Below are 15,619 nucleotides of genomic sequence, written 5' to 3'. Positions count from 1 at the left end.
GGCCATGCTGGTGTATTTCAGGTTTAGTCATATCTGGGTGAGAAGAACTTTAGTTGGGTAAACATACGTGTTTACTAAATTCTCTAGCATTAAATACTCACTGAAGTTTACAGCAAAGTATAACTTAATCCGCTCTATACTTATATAAAGCGTTTACCTTTGTAGTTATTATTACGTTTACTGTTATCCTTAACTATTTAGCACTATACGTATAAACCAAACTGGATTCGTAATTAAGAAGATGAATTTATATATGCTTTATATATAGAATTATATCCATTTTTAATAAATGACGAAACAAAAAAGTAAGATTTTCGAAAATTTCTGGGAAGAAAGTTAAAGCGAATACAGTAACAAATGGGTATATCTATATCAAGAAGGACAACATTACTTATAGATAAACAAAATAATCGTTGATACATGAATGAACAATTTACAGTACATCATCCTGACTGACTGTAAACAACTTGTAAATATAAAGGCCAAAGGCGTCGTAAATAACATTCACTAGTTACGGGAAAAACTCGTAATGTGATCCTTTGTAAATCCATTCAATGATTTATAAACCTTATCAGTATGAGGCTACAAACTTCCTGTTTTTCCTTAGATGTTAAGAAGAAAAAATACATGATGTTAATTGTAAGATTTTAGACTCTGACCCGTATTTAACTAATATTATTGTCTAAGTACCTCTTCAGATACTTACCTTCCCCTTAAAACATCATCACAGTTTATCAACTCCAGAAAATAACAAATTCAATATCAAGTTTATGGGGATTTAAGTAATATGTCTTTTCGTGAAAAACTTCAACCAGACTACGCGTGTGTAGGCATTTGTTTTAAGTAAATCTAGATTTCCTCAGACTAGTAAATGAGTAGAATATAATTAATAAAGTAGGGAACTACTTTATCTTATAGTATGATTCTGCTTCCTCGGTGTTTAATACCTCGGGTTCTATCCTGACGTCACTGTTTACACACACACACACACACACACACACACACGGTTTACAAATGGGATCAGCACGAAGGGGAACTCCAGCAACGTGTACACTCGAGCTAAAATGAGCTTCATTTTAAAGCTGTTCATCACGGAGGACTGTTGTGAAAGTGAGTCCACAGGCCTGAGACATTGTGGATGCAGCACACCGAATACCAAGCCTTCGGTACATAGCAAACAATGTGGTCCATATTGTTCTTGACTGTCTTCACGTCTTCAATTGTGTAAACTTTGATACTCATTCACAAATGGGTGGAATTCGGGTTGTCTGTTGTGGACCATCGATCCTTTTGAATAGGAGGCGAGTATTGCTTCCTGTGTCGCTGCACTCTAAGACTGTAATTAGTGTTGGGTTAAAGGTGAAAATGTTGTGCGTAAATTCAAAAGGCGGGAGATACAAACAGCGTCGAGTGGCAGCGAAGGTAACTTAAAGAGAAAATTTAAATCTGCCAAGAAAGAAACTGTCTTTGTTTTGAAAATTTCATTCAGTGACATTGTAATTCAACTTATTCTCTAATAATCAAATCATATTAATGATTTTATTACACATAGCAAATCTACATAGAGTATATACTTCATTATGCTTTAAAGAAGCAGTAAGGGGTGTAGCAGCCGAGCGAATACAGCTCTCCCCTCTTGACCGAAGGTCGCTGGTTCAGGCCAGGGCACTTGCAGCCCACCCACGTGTGAATGGGTTCCTAGCTCCACAGTTAGAGAAGTGTAGGTGGTTGAGTGCAGTATCAGCTATAACCTTTTATACCGGAGGCAAATTTTGAATGATTATATTTCATGAAATAATTGATTTACAAAGGTAATTTTAAATTTCGAATGTCAAAGCATTTCAAAAGTTTACAATCCATTTTTAATGGACCTCATGTTGCTCGACAGACATCCAGGTAATATTCAGTTTCTGCTTATACTCGGCTCAGTATGTCTGGCGTAATAGTTGCGGTGGTTGCGGGGAGTTTTCTTTGCGATCAGGAGGATCTGTTTAGGAAGCATGGAGAAAATTACGTTGTACACTCACGATTTATTAGCTTTGAGCATACCAAAACACGCAATGTCCCCTCCTTTGAACGGCCACCATCGATATGGGGCAAAAGTGGGCTTGACTACAGATATGATATCTGCACTCACGTACACTCTCAACCAAAACTTCTCAAACACCTGGGGACGATGGATGTGAGAATGAACAGAATGGAGCTTGTCATCTCGGAATGGTTACAGATTCCATAGTGCTTATAGCGTTGAATTGAATTGAATTCAAACAGTTTATTTAACCAGAAAAACACAGATACAGAGTGGATAATAATAACAATATTAACATGGCTGAGCCAGTTGAGAACCTGAGCTCTCCTGTAGACACCTGATATATACTATACATTTAATTCAGGGAAGTATTATGTAACATTAGTAACATCTGGAATAGTACAATAGCATGGTGGTAATAAGAACATTTCAAAATGTTACCACGGTTATCACTTCAATATTTATTTATTATATATATATATATATATATATATATATATATATATATATATATATATATATATATATATATATATATATATATATATAATTATTTTTTTATAAGTATACAGTATACAAAAAATTACAGTGGAATTGAAAAACATAAATATAATGGGGGAAGCAGTACAACATGGGTTGTACAGTATTAAGATTGAACAAGAGGACAGAGCTGTCAGGATTGTGTCTGGTTGGCAAATATATTTATTGCAATGGTAATTTCTTATCTATTTACATGATAATTTCCGATAAAACGGTTTTGATGGTACAATAAAAGCAGGTACTGTAGGTATTACAAGAAATATTCATACTTAGACAATAGATATTTTTTAGAGGTGATTTAAAGGAAGGGAGCGTAGTCTTTGCTTGGATGGATGGGGGTAACTTGGTCCATACCTTTTGGTGAGAGTGTACACTCGTAACACTAGCGCTACAAAAACAGGAAACAAAAACTTCGACAACTTGTTAATATTCAAAAGAAAAAAACACAATTGTAAGTCACTTATTTCATGAAAATTAATATAACCATTCAAAAATTGGGCTTTTACTTTCATTGACTTCATTTAGTTTATTGTAACCACACTGACCCTAACGGACCGTCGGGTCTCAAAGACCAGTATTCACTTTTTCAACGAAATAGTAAATCTATTTAGTTCAAGGTTTGTAGCGTTCATCAGATTTACTCTCTTTCAAACCATCACCACAAGACAGAAAGCACTAGTTTGCACTCTTATTTTGTTAAAACCTACAACTTGGTATATACTTTAGTTATAATTCATTGTATTTTCCTAGGTGAATAAACTATAAATATAATTTGTTAAGGATTCGGGTGAAATTCTCACAGTGGGTAGTACTGTGTCTTGGCAGATAGTAGCAGTTTCATGGACACACAAACACTGTACACAGACATCAGTACCCCATTCTCCAATACTCTCAAACATAAAGAAAAATTTCTTGCTACTGGACTGCAGTATATCACTACCACCACCCATCACTACTACCACCACCCACCACTACCACCACTCATTACTACCACCACCCACTACTATCACCATTCACCACTACCACCACTACTACCCTCCCACCACTACTACCCCCCACCACTACCACCACCCACCACTACCACCCTCCCACCACGACTACCCTCCCACCACTACTACCCTCCCACCACTACTACCCTCCCACCACTACCACCACCCAACACTACCACAACCCACCACCACTACCACCACCCACCACTATTACCACCTACCACCAGCACCAGGCACTACTACCACCTACCACTAACCACCATCTACCACTACTAACACCCACCAATACCAACACCCTTTACTACAACAACTCACCACTACCACCACCCACCGATACTACCACCACCACTACCCACCATTACTACCACCTACCAACATCCACCACTACCAACACCCACCGCTACAACCAATCACCACTACTACCACCCACTACAATCATCCACTACTTCCACCACCCACCACTACAACTGGCCACAACTACCATAAGAACATAAGAAAATAAGGAGTCTGCAATAGGCATGTTGGCCTGTGCATGGCAGCTCCTGTCGAGAGTTACTACCACTCTCTATCATCCATGAATCTATCTAGCTTCCTTTTGAAACTTTCCAGCGTTCCAGCACTTACTACAAAGTTGCTAAGCTTGTTCCTCTCGTCTACCACCCTATTTGTGAACCACTTCCTTCCTATCTCCCTTTAAACCTAAACTTATCCAACTTAAATCCGTTGCTCCGAGTCCTATCCTGCTCGGATATTATAAGAACTTTATCTATATCGCCTTTATTGATTCCTTTCACCCACTTAAATACTTCTATCATATCTCCCCGCACTCTTCGTATTTCTAGGGAATGCAAGTTTAGTTTCTTTAACCTATCCTGATATGGAAGGTTTCTAAGTCCCGGAATCATTTCGTCAGTCTTCGCTGCACCGACTCTAGTGAATTGATATCCATTCTATAATAAGGGCACCAGAACTAAACCGCATAATCGAGGTGCGGCCTGACTAGCGCAAGATATACTGTAGTTGCAATAAGACCTCTGCACTCTTATTACTTACTTCTAGATACCACAACTCACTACTGCAATCACCCATTACTTTCACCACTCACCACTATAACTACCAACCAATGCAATCACCCACTATTACCACCCACCACTACCATTACCTACCACTACCACCACTGCAATCACCCACTACTACCATCACCTACCACTACCTACCATAACCACTAACTACTACTATAATCACCCATTAATTCCACCACCCACCACTACCACCACTATCACCACCCACCACCAGCAGTACCCACTACTACCACCACCCACCACTAGCAGTACCCACCACTACCACCACCCACCACTAGCAGTACCCACCATTACCACCACCCACCACTGCCACCACTCACCAAAACAACCACCACAACAACCATTTATAATGAAGTTAAATCTCATATGAGGAGGTAAGGTAGGAGTTTATAGTAGTAGAGTCGTAGAGTGAGGAAAGTAGGTAACGTGACTCGAAGGTGTGAAGATAATATTATATATTAACACAGCACTAAGTATAAGTGTATTATTTAAAACACAAATGCGTGTTACAGCTTTATTTTACTAGTTCAACGGGGGGAGGATTAATCGGGTCGTACACAATATATAATAGACCATGATATATTCCGATTACCTAACAAGTAAAATGGGCACTTCCACTAAGTCGATCGTTGGGGAGGTTCAGGATCACCTCACTACTACCGTCTACACAGCCAGCACTTACTTTTACACGACGCGTGGATTGCACACCGTTGATGGACCGGGCTGAGACCTCGTTGCACTTATAGTGACGAACTTCTTCCATGCAGCTGGTGAGACGACTAGCGGGATGAGTGTTGCTGGCCCCTTCACGTTTATAAGAATACTCCTACTGGCATTGGCATTGGAGTCATGAGTTATGAGGTAAAAGAAGATTATTAGGGATTGATGAAAAAGTGGTGAAGCTGAAATACAGTAGGAGTAGAAAGAATCTGGGCTCAACCAGATCGTTCATTTTATCCATTTTTTTTTTATCTTTGTTTTGCTCCCTTGGGTCGTCAGACCTTTGTATTAGTATTGGTTTATTTATATGATGCTCCTTATTATACTTCTTACTCCGCGTTGTTGTTGTTTTTGTTTTTTCGTTCTTTCTTTCTTTTTACTGTGGTGGAGTTAGTGAGCCCTCCCAGGTCCTTGTGTGGTTGAGAGGGTAGACACGTTTTTTTTTAAAGTGTTAGTTAAATGTTAGTTGTTTTAGTCTAAACTTTCTCTAAAGGTACACTGTATGGAGAGGCCTGCCAGGTTCTTAGTGGAGCTGGTAGGTCACTCTCATCTTTTATTCTCTCTAATGTTTTATGTGTATATTGGGATAGGAGATGTTTCAATTACTTTCTTTGTGGCTGATTTAAACCAACCATGTTCTTGGATTTCCTCATTATCTATATTATTTATCCAGTTTTGGTAAGTTCTGTGTTGAGTTCAGTCACTTTGTTCCAAATATTTGCGGCCTTGTTGTGTATTTCTACATTGATTGCTAGGAGGTTTGCTCTCTTGTGTAGCTGTTCCTTATTGATGTGGTCTGTATATTTTATGTTATAAATAAATCTGAGGACTAGATTTTGTACTGTTTGTAACCTTTTAATGCTCGTTTTACTAAGGGTGTTCGATGGGATGTGTGGGTAGTCCATAATGGATTTGACAAGGGCCATATAAATCTTTCTTTTGTTATTTATGCTAAGATTCTTAAATCGTTTTATTTGTTATAGACTTATTCTTGTCTGTCGTTCTTTATCTTTTATATAAGTTATCCTCTTTTTGTTAGTTTTAGTCCTTACCCTCCTTGGGAATAAATATCATTTCAGCATATTTTTGTTTGTCTGGAAAGTAACCCGTTATTAAGCATGCGTTATAGATGTTCAATAATGTTTTTAAGACGTTTTCCGGTAGATTTATGATCATATTTCGCATAATACCTATGAGACCGGGGGCCTTTTCTTTAAACTTAGTCAGACAGTGCATCATTTCTCCTATAGTTATTATTTGATTATTAGGTAATAAGTTATAGTCTATATATTGCTTAGGGGTGATTCTATGTATGTGTCTTCCCATTTCATCTTCATCTTCCTCATTTGATATTTTAAAGACTTTTGCCCATTCCCTTGTTCATTTCCTCGTACAGTTATGTTCAATTAAGGTTTTTAATGTATGGTGTTTTTTGTTTGTTATGCCCCATCATCTTGTTTATGGAAGTCCAAAATGTTTTTGTGTCTTTAGTCTTGTCGGCCGCCATTATAATATCATTCCATTATTTGTTGTCTGCTTCCTTACATGCGTCTCTTAATTATATCTGTAGTGCTGTCTGCGTCGTATATAGCCATCTGTTACTGCCGTGTCTTTCCATATACCTGTTTATTTTATTGTAATGGTTTGGATTAATTTAACTTCTTCTGTTAGTCTATTGTTCTGAAGTGTGAAATATGTGTGTATTTGGTTATAGATGTTTTTATTGCTGAGTGCAGTCTGTCAATTTCTGAGTCTCACGCCCGTATTATTGAACAACATCTTCCTTTGAAGAGGGTCGTCGTGTTTCAACCCGAGTTTTAAACTAAATGAGTCCTGAGGGACACCGCAGTACATTACTTAACGGGGTGGTGTGGCGGTAAAATTAACTAATTCCAATACTAAAAATTAATTCTATTGGAATTAATTAATTTTACCGCCACAACTCCTCGTTAGAGTACAGTACTGCGGTGTCCCTCAGGACTCATTTAGTTTAGAAGTCGGGTTGAAACACGACGACACTCTTCAAGGGAAGATGGTGTTTAATAATACGGGCGTCAGTCTTCTGTTGTTTTCTCTTGTAGATTAATCGAATGGTGATTACCTAAGTCTTCTTTGTAGCTGTCCCAGTCTGTTTTGCTTATTTTCAGTCTTTTTTTTTATTGTTGACAGTGTTAGTATAATTGGTAGATGGTCGCTGCCTCTGAGAGGTCCTTGTTTTATATGGTAATTGAAAAAGGCTTTGTTGTTGGTAAAATTTTTGTTTGGTGTCGATTGTGTATTGTGATTTCTCCAGGCTGGAAAGTTACGACCTAGATGATTGATTTCCCCTAGGCTTACTAATTCATTAAGGGCGTTTCCTACGACGTTATTATTTGTATTGTCGAAAGTCTGGCGTTAAAGTCTCCTCAGTTGTACATAGGTGGCTATTGTTAACCAATTTCAATAGGTCTTCTATTGTTATAAATTCTTCCTAGAAGTCATCGATTAGTTTATATTTTAAGTTAATTTTAACCTCTATAGAAACTCTGTCATTTCTCTCGCCTGATTTGTTTCTTTGGTTTGCGTAATAGTTGAAGAGTTTTATGTTGTTGTCTTTCTCACCGTGACTGTTTATTAGTATAATGTCAGGGTCAATCTCTTGATATATATTACTTAGGTTAATTCTCTCAGTCTTCCAGTTTCTTACATTGTGTTGTATTATTTTTAAAGTTCTTACTGTTTGTCTGTTGTCCTTTATTTCTTAAACTTGGATTGTGGCTCTTCTAAACTCTGACGGGTCTATTTTAAAGTCATTGGTCGTCATCTTTAGTTTGTCCATAATGATTTGTGTCCAAACATTTTCTTCGTTTTGGGATTTTTCTTGACTTATCCACTTGTATATCCCTCCACAGCTTTTAGCTATTGTCTCTCGTGTTGGTTTCGATGCTTGGATTCCATGTTTTGATGTAGTGATAGCTTTTAATCCAATATCTTCATCAGATAGAGGTTGTCTGTTGTGATCAGTCTCCATCTTCTCCTCTCTCCTCTTTATCCTTTGTCTTGTAGACTGTCCTTTTGCTGTTTCTGTCTTCTCTTTGTTACCTCTAGTCATTTGTCTGGGGTCTCTATCAGTCGCTTGTATTTCTTGTGTATCAGCTGTTGCTCATTGCTCAAACCTTTTTCCTAGCTGTAGCCTTTCTTTCAGTTCACTTGAGTATGTTGCCTGTAATAATTTCTCGGTTTCTAGATTCTCTGGGAATATCAACTCTGGTAGGCTATTCAATTTAAACATTTTCCGTAAATCATCATTGTATGATCCGGGTGCAATGATATTCTGCAGATGTGCATGGATCATACTAATCATTACCTTGTCTTGTGTTGGTTCGCTTAAGTTTAAGATGGTTGATTCTGGTCAGTGAGCCTCTTGGCTATTTCAACGTATGTCGTGTCTTTCTTTTCTTGTTCCTTTCCTAGTTTCTTATTCCTTGTACTTTATCATGTGCTTTTTTATTGGGCATGCCATTGCTAACGTCCTGTGTCCTATATGTGCTTTCCGGTTTCTCTTACAGTTGAGACAGTCAACATGTGTGTTCTTACATTCAGTGTAGGTATGGTCGTCGCCTGCACAGTCTGAACAATACCTTTTCTCTTTTTCTGGGCAGTCTCTCGTTGTGTGTTCTTCGTACTTGTAACAAGAAAAACAAATTTGCAGATTGATGAATGCTTCCTTCTTTATTTGATGAGGTGTTACTGACATGTTAAAGACTAGAAAACCTTGTTTTAATACTTTTTCAGCCATTGAAACTTCTTCGAAGGTAATCTTGAAAACATGTGTGTAGTCTTTTATCTTGATAACTTCCTCGATCTTCATCCAAGTGTTTTGACGTTCCAATTCATCTTTCAGATCTTCAGATGTCTTTCTCCCGATCTCCTGGTCGACTTGGCGAACAAAAACTGATCTTTCTGCTTTTTGTTCTGGTGGCATGACAACAACAAGTCCTTCATTGTAAAAAACATCTCTAGCTTCTTTTGAGAGGATTTTGTTTGAATTAAAGTCATCTTTACAGATTACTTTGAAACCTTCGCTGGTACTAAATATTTTTGTTAATGGGACTTGTAATTTGTTATAGCTGATTTCTGCCACTTTTCATCTTCCAATAGGGTGTCCCTTATCTCTATGTTTAATCCTAAGGTTTGTGGTCATCTTCCCTGTTTACATTGAACCAGTTGGTTAATTCCAAGTTAACCAGGTTGTTCACACATTTATTATATTGGACTTTAATAACGAAACACAATTGAAGTTTCTTCTTTTATTAAAAAGTATTATTTGTATAATTCCTGAGTGTAGATCAACCGTAAGTTCCACTATTTATGAGTGTGGTGAGAAAGGGACGGCTTCTATGTAAATACAGTAGACGTGAATCAACGTCCGTTCGATATTAAGTTGTGAGTGAGACTTTGAGTAGTGACCCATCGAGGGAGAACGGAATAGGTACGTCGTTCCCCCTCGAGGGAAGACGGAGCCATTCACTGAGGCTCTCAAATAACGTCTTCCTCTAGTCAAGGATATCAAACTACTGCTCGCTTTAGGTGGCCAGAGAGCCGGCTACTTATGCCTTTACTCAGCATAGTATGACGCAGCTTCCCGTGGGCACACCTTATCACGTGCATTGAACATGTCACCTCATAGCCAGTGAAAAGTTACAGGGGATAATCTGAATATAAATCAGATGTAAATAACCCATTAATATAATACTTCTGTTGATGAGACGGGCCATTACATCGCTCGGTCACCTACCGGCCAAGCTCCGTGAGGCCTAAATAAGCTCACAGAGTACAATACATCCTATACAACCCTAACCATGTTGTAAACATAGGTGTAGACACTAAGCTGGGGATTCTACTACTGTAGGGGTTTTATCTACTACAGGGGTCCTATACTTTAGTGCATTTTGGGTTAAAATGTTATGAACAATTTTCATCTTGGATGACACTGACTTATAATAACAGAAATAAAACATGACTTCAATCACAAACATTACTGCCAATATCAAAAGCAACATGGCAGAAATAATCTTCGCCTACTTCGTGTTTAAGAACGCACCTTCTTAGCAATGTACAACTTTTGCTACTGTAATCACGCTAGATGAATGAGTGTGTGGTGCTCAAGACTCTTTCAACGAAACATTCATTTTTGTGGAGAGCAATGGTACTGAGTTGTGAAGGGTTCAGCATGGCATGGCTGAAAATTTACAGTCTGTGATACTTTTGTAGAACTATAATATTTTTATTTTAAGAAGATGTGTCTTTGACATCATTAAAATATTTTAGTTTGAAAATTATGAACATTCTTATCTTCCCTGGGATCAAAAGAAAATGTCCACATTTTTCTATGTCTAATAAATACCGGGAATTATTTCACGTCAGTATATATTAAAATAAGTAAGCACTTATAACAATGACATAACCTATCGATGTCATATCAGTGTGGAGGCATGTCTCGAACATGTAAATGTGTGTATATATTTAATGTATACCTAGATACTACCGATTCCTTGTAGGCTTGATTGAAGAATCCTTTCTAGAAATTCTTGACAATGTGAAATTGTTGCCGCAATCCCGTAGACTTGCGTGTGTCACTCACAGCTGATTCAAGGTCCGGTGACTGGGTCATTGTTCACGAAAATCATGAATACAGCAAACTACCGCTCCTGGTTACACTAGGTCATCCACCACACCATACCTCAGAATGCTGAGACCATCTCTCAGACATGAGATGTTTCATCACTGGGAGGGGGGGTGGGGGTGCTGGTAACTGGGGGTGTCTCACGCCATACGAAAGATTTTTGTTGACAGGATGTTGATTGATGAGTAGTCACAACAACTGCAGTCACTTCCTGTCACACCCTGGGCAGTGAACGAATCATTTGCAGAAACTAATGTTCACTTCAGCTCACAGGATTGTTGCCATAATTCAGCAACTTTTAATAACTCAGTATTGGTTATGGACATAAATGCAACGTGTAGCAGATGTAACAGCTCATCTTCCTTGTATTAGTAAATGTAACACATATAACGATATCTTTGATTGCTATTTCATATTTACACTTATTTTATATATATATATATATATATATATATATATATATATATATATATATATATATATATATATATATATATATATATATATATATATATATATATATATACGTTCTTCTTCTAAAACAGTATGCCACAGTAATGGGGAGAACATAATTCCTCTACCTTTACCAACTGTGTATATGGTGAGATGACTGTTAGTGTATGTAACAACCTACCTGGGTTGTCACCACTTCACCACTTGTAACAAGCACTTAAGAAGCTATTTCATATGGAGTTTCACTGTGTATAAAGTATTTTACTCTTTAAATACCTAATACAGGAGTTAGGGCGTCTGTATAAAAAACGTGATCCACAGATGGTTCCAGGTGGGGGGTGGTGGGTGGGTAACCGCACTTTTCCCTCCCACTTCAAGGAACGGACTGCATGAGGGGGATGGAAAGAAGGAAAAGAGGGGGACTTAGAGAGTAGGGACAGTCTCCTTACCATGCCACGTTCGGTCAGCCAATCAGAGCACCGCAGTAAACGTGCATGTATCACGCCGCCGTGGCGCACAGCTGATTGGCCAATCCAGGACATGGACGCATGGGAAGTAGTCAAGTTTTTGGGAGCCCAAATATATGATTTTCAGAGTCTTGATTGTTTCTCGTGCAATCTGATATGGTAATTGCACAGTCGCTATGATGGGTAAGGTCAATCCTTAGGATTGAGTGCCCAATCACAACGAAGTTGCAGATTGCTTAACCACGCAGTAGAGAAAAAAGGCAGGTCTTCACAGCTCCGGGTCCAGCAGTCCCCTTATATTGGAGGTCCCAAGTCGGCAGATGAACTCTCTTAATTAACACTAACCTGGGTGTGTCTAGACCGGCTATTTCATCAGGTAACAGAAGTGCTGGCTGGATAGCAGTTCCTTGAATTAACACGGTCATGACGCCGGGTTAAGCTAATCGCGTGGCAGTGAGAATTCTGGTTCCCTTTGTGACCTTGACCTCCTTTGGGTCAGGTTTTAATCTCACCTTGATCACTGTAGGGTGTGTCAACTTCCGTGGGTGAACACCTGCTTCCCTGGTTTGTCTGGATGCTTTGGTCTGATGGAATGTATATCAATTCACTAGAGTCGGTGCAGCGAACAATGACGAAAATGAATCCGGGACTTAGAAACCTTCCATATCAAGATAGGTTAAAGAAATTAAACTTGCATTCCCTAGAAAGACGAAGAGTGCGGGGAAATATGATAGAAGTATTTAAGTGGGTGAAAGGAATCAATAGAGGAGATATAGATAAAGTTCTTGTAATATCCGAGCAGGATAAGACTCGTAGCAACGGATTTAAGTTGGATAAGTTTAGGTTTAGGAGGGAGATAGGAAGGAACTTGTTCACAAATAGGGTGGTAGACGAGTGGAACAAGCTTAGCAACCTTGTAGTAAGTCATGGGAAGATGGGAAATTTTAAAAGGAGGCTAGATAGATTTATGGATTATAGAGAGTGGTAGTAACTCTCGACAGGAGCTGCCATGCACAGGCCAACGAGTGTAGGACAAAAGCCCTCTAGGACAAAAGCCCTAGGACAAAAGCCCCCAAGGACAAAAGCCCCCTAGGACAAAAGCCCCCCACGAGAAATAATAAGAATTTTTAAAATAAATTTTTTTTTTTTTTTACAGCTTATGAACACTTCTCTAACCTAAGCTTCGGGAATTCTGTTATAGTTATAAAGAAGTATACAAGGAATGTTTATTAAATCTGCAATGACGTATGTTTTGTCTACTGGGGTAATTACTCCCCTGACATTCAGTGACCTCACTGGGCCCTCGGGTCACCTCAGTAAATACAGAATGAACACGAAGGTAAAATATGTCGTCTTCTTTCTTTTATATTTATTTAATAATGTTCTATATCAAAATTGAAAGAGTTATAATATTCTAATTATTTAAATTGTAATAATTTAATATTTAAATCTATTTATTTTTAATATTTCTAATGACCCTCTCTTTAACATAGAAACAGGGGGCTTCTGTCCTATTTTGCACTTTTACTGAGGGGTTTTTGTCCTAGGGGCTTTTGTCCTAGGGGGCTTTTGTCCGGGCCCCTATTGCAAGTTCACCATTATACCCGTCTTACCCGCTCGTACCATCATCCATTGATGACCACCACCCTACTATCACCACCTTTCCACTAATACTATCACCACCTACCTATTATTACTACCCACAAACACTCTTATTACCACCCATTTCTTATCAACATACCACGACCACAATTATAAGTTAATCATTATAGATTACCACAATCAGTATTTTAAGAGAGCCACGCACAGGTCAGATCTACCACCATCACACACTATTGACGTTTTACCATCCATTAATCATTATTTCCACCACCCATGTTACATCATACCACACACACACACACAGCTGGTGCACCTCGGGTGGTATTTAAAACTGGGATTTGCTGTGTGAACAATTCATCTCCCGATGGTCAGGTACTGCGCTACGCATCCGCCAGCGCACCCATATTAAGAATTTGTAAATGCATCATCCAGTCACAATCCACGCCTGTGGTACTCAACGGCTGTGTCCAATCATCGAGGAGCTTACTCGTGTGTGTTGTTGGTAAGGCTATGAATATAAGTGTTTGTTGCGTGTGTGAAACAGTAAGGAGCGGGTCGTGGTGGTGACACAACACGCAACTCACTCAACAACTCCACAAGTGTAAGTGATGGGTCTTTTAAAGTGGTGTTTACAGTGGTTGTGAGTGTTAGTTTTGAGTGAGAGTAAATGTAGTTGTCGGAGGCGGAGTGTATCCCATGGGTCAGCCCCTGTCCTGCGTGCTGCACACCTGAATAACAAAGTAATTGCTGTATCTCGTCCGAGAAACGAATAATAATAAATGTGACACTATTAATCGACACTGCTGGGTGATAATCGTTTTAAAGCTGGCAGGAAGTTTTTCTTCATATTGATCAAAAGATTAGAGTCTACTTACCCAAGTACAGGTACTTCAATGAAAACAATTGGCACTAATGGAATTTGTTGAGTTGCTTCTACTGAGTGCTTATGGTCAGAGGCCGAAGCGATATTTTTGTAAGGTAACATGAAACTTTTAGGGTGTATTTTTTTTATAGTAAACACTTAACAGTTTCTTGTAAAGCCACACGCACACTGAAGTAGATCACAATATTTTCTGCTCCATTAATTTACAGTTTGGAGGACTTGCCTGTAAGTGCTGAGGTGCTCTCCTGCTTGTTCACTTGTTTTCCCTCTTCTCCGACGTTAACGTTATGCCCTAAGTAATGGATGCAGACAAACAAAAACATCCGAGATTCAATGTTAACAATAACCAAATTTGCGACTTTGAGCGTACTCTTAGATAGACTTATCGGCTGTGTATTGTTAGAAATTATTACCAGTGACGGGTGATGCCGGTTAGTTTACCGACTCTGGGTGGAGTGACTGAACACTTCCCCAGAGGAGCACTACAGAGCTTATGCATCACATGCATAGCGCGCTTTACTAAATCGCTTTTTACACCTAAATATTATTTATTTCTATGATTTCTTGTCTCGTGGGTAACACAGAAGTAAAACAAGATAATTTTGATGGTAATCTGAACGCTTAATAACATCCTGAGTGAACGTTGGATGTCTACTTTTTCGGTGCTACTATAGTGTGCGGTAGAACGCATACTATAGTAGCATCGTTTTCATTTTCTTTTTATTTCATGTTAATATGTAGGTTGAGGATTGTGGTGATCGAGTCAGTGGTTCGATCCAGGGTACCCCAAGTTCACCCAGCTGTAAATGGGTACCTAAGTTTACAACTTGGGGAAGTGAGTGCAATCGAGTGCAGTAACGGCCATGCTGACTCCTAGTATACAGTGTGATGTATCCACACTGCTTAACGAGCAGTCACGTCTATGGGACCCACTTTCATTTTTCTTTTAATTCTCACTGAGTGTGTTAGTTGTTATGGCAGACTGTATTGTAGTGTGAAGGGTTTGTAGTACTATAAACACACTTTAACTTTGCTGTGTGTTAGTAGCCACTATCTAGTAGTTAAAGTCAACCTCGGGTTTTAGGTTACGTCAGATTAGGTCTGATTAAGTTACATTATACTAGATAAACTTGCATTACGCATCGCTGGCATGTTACATTTTTAGGGGAAAGATAGTTTACATTATTAG

The sequence above is a fragment of the Homarus americanus genome, unplaced genomic scaffold (genome assembly GCF_018991925.1).
Source record: "Homarus americanus isolate GMGI-L3 unplaced genomic scaffold, GMGI_Hamer_2.0 scaffold39155, whole genome shotgun sequence".
NCBI classification, from domain to species: domain Eukaryota; kingdom Metazoa; phylum Arthropoda; class Malacostraca; order Decapoda; family Nephropidae; genus Homarus; species Homarus americanus.
Note: the sequence above shows the minus strand (reverse complement) of the source record.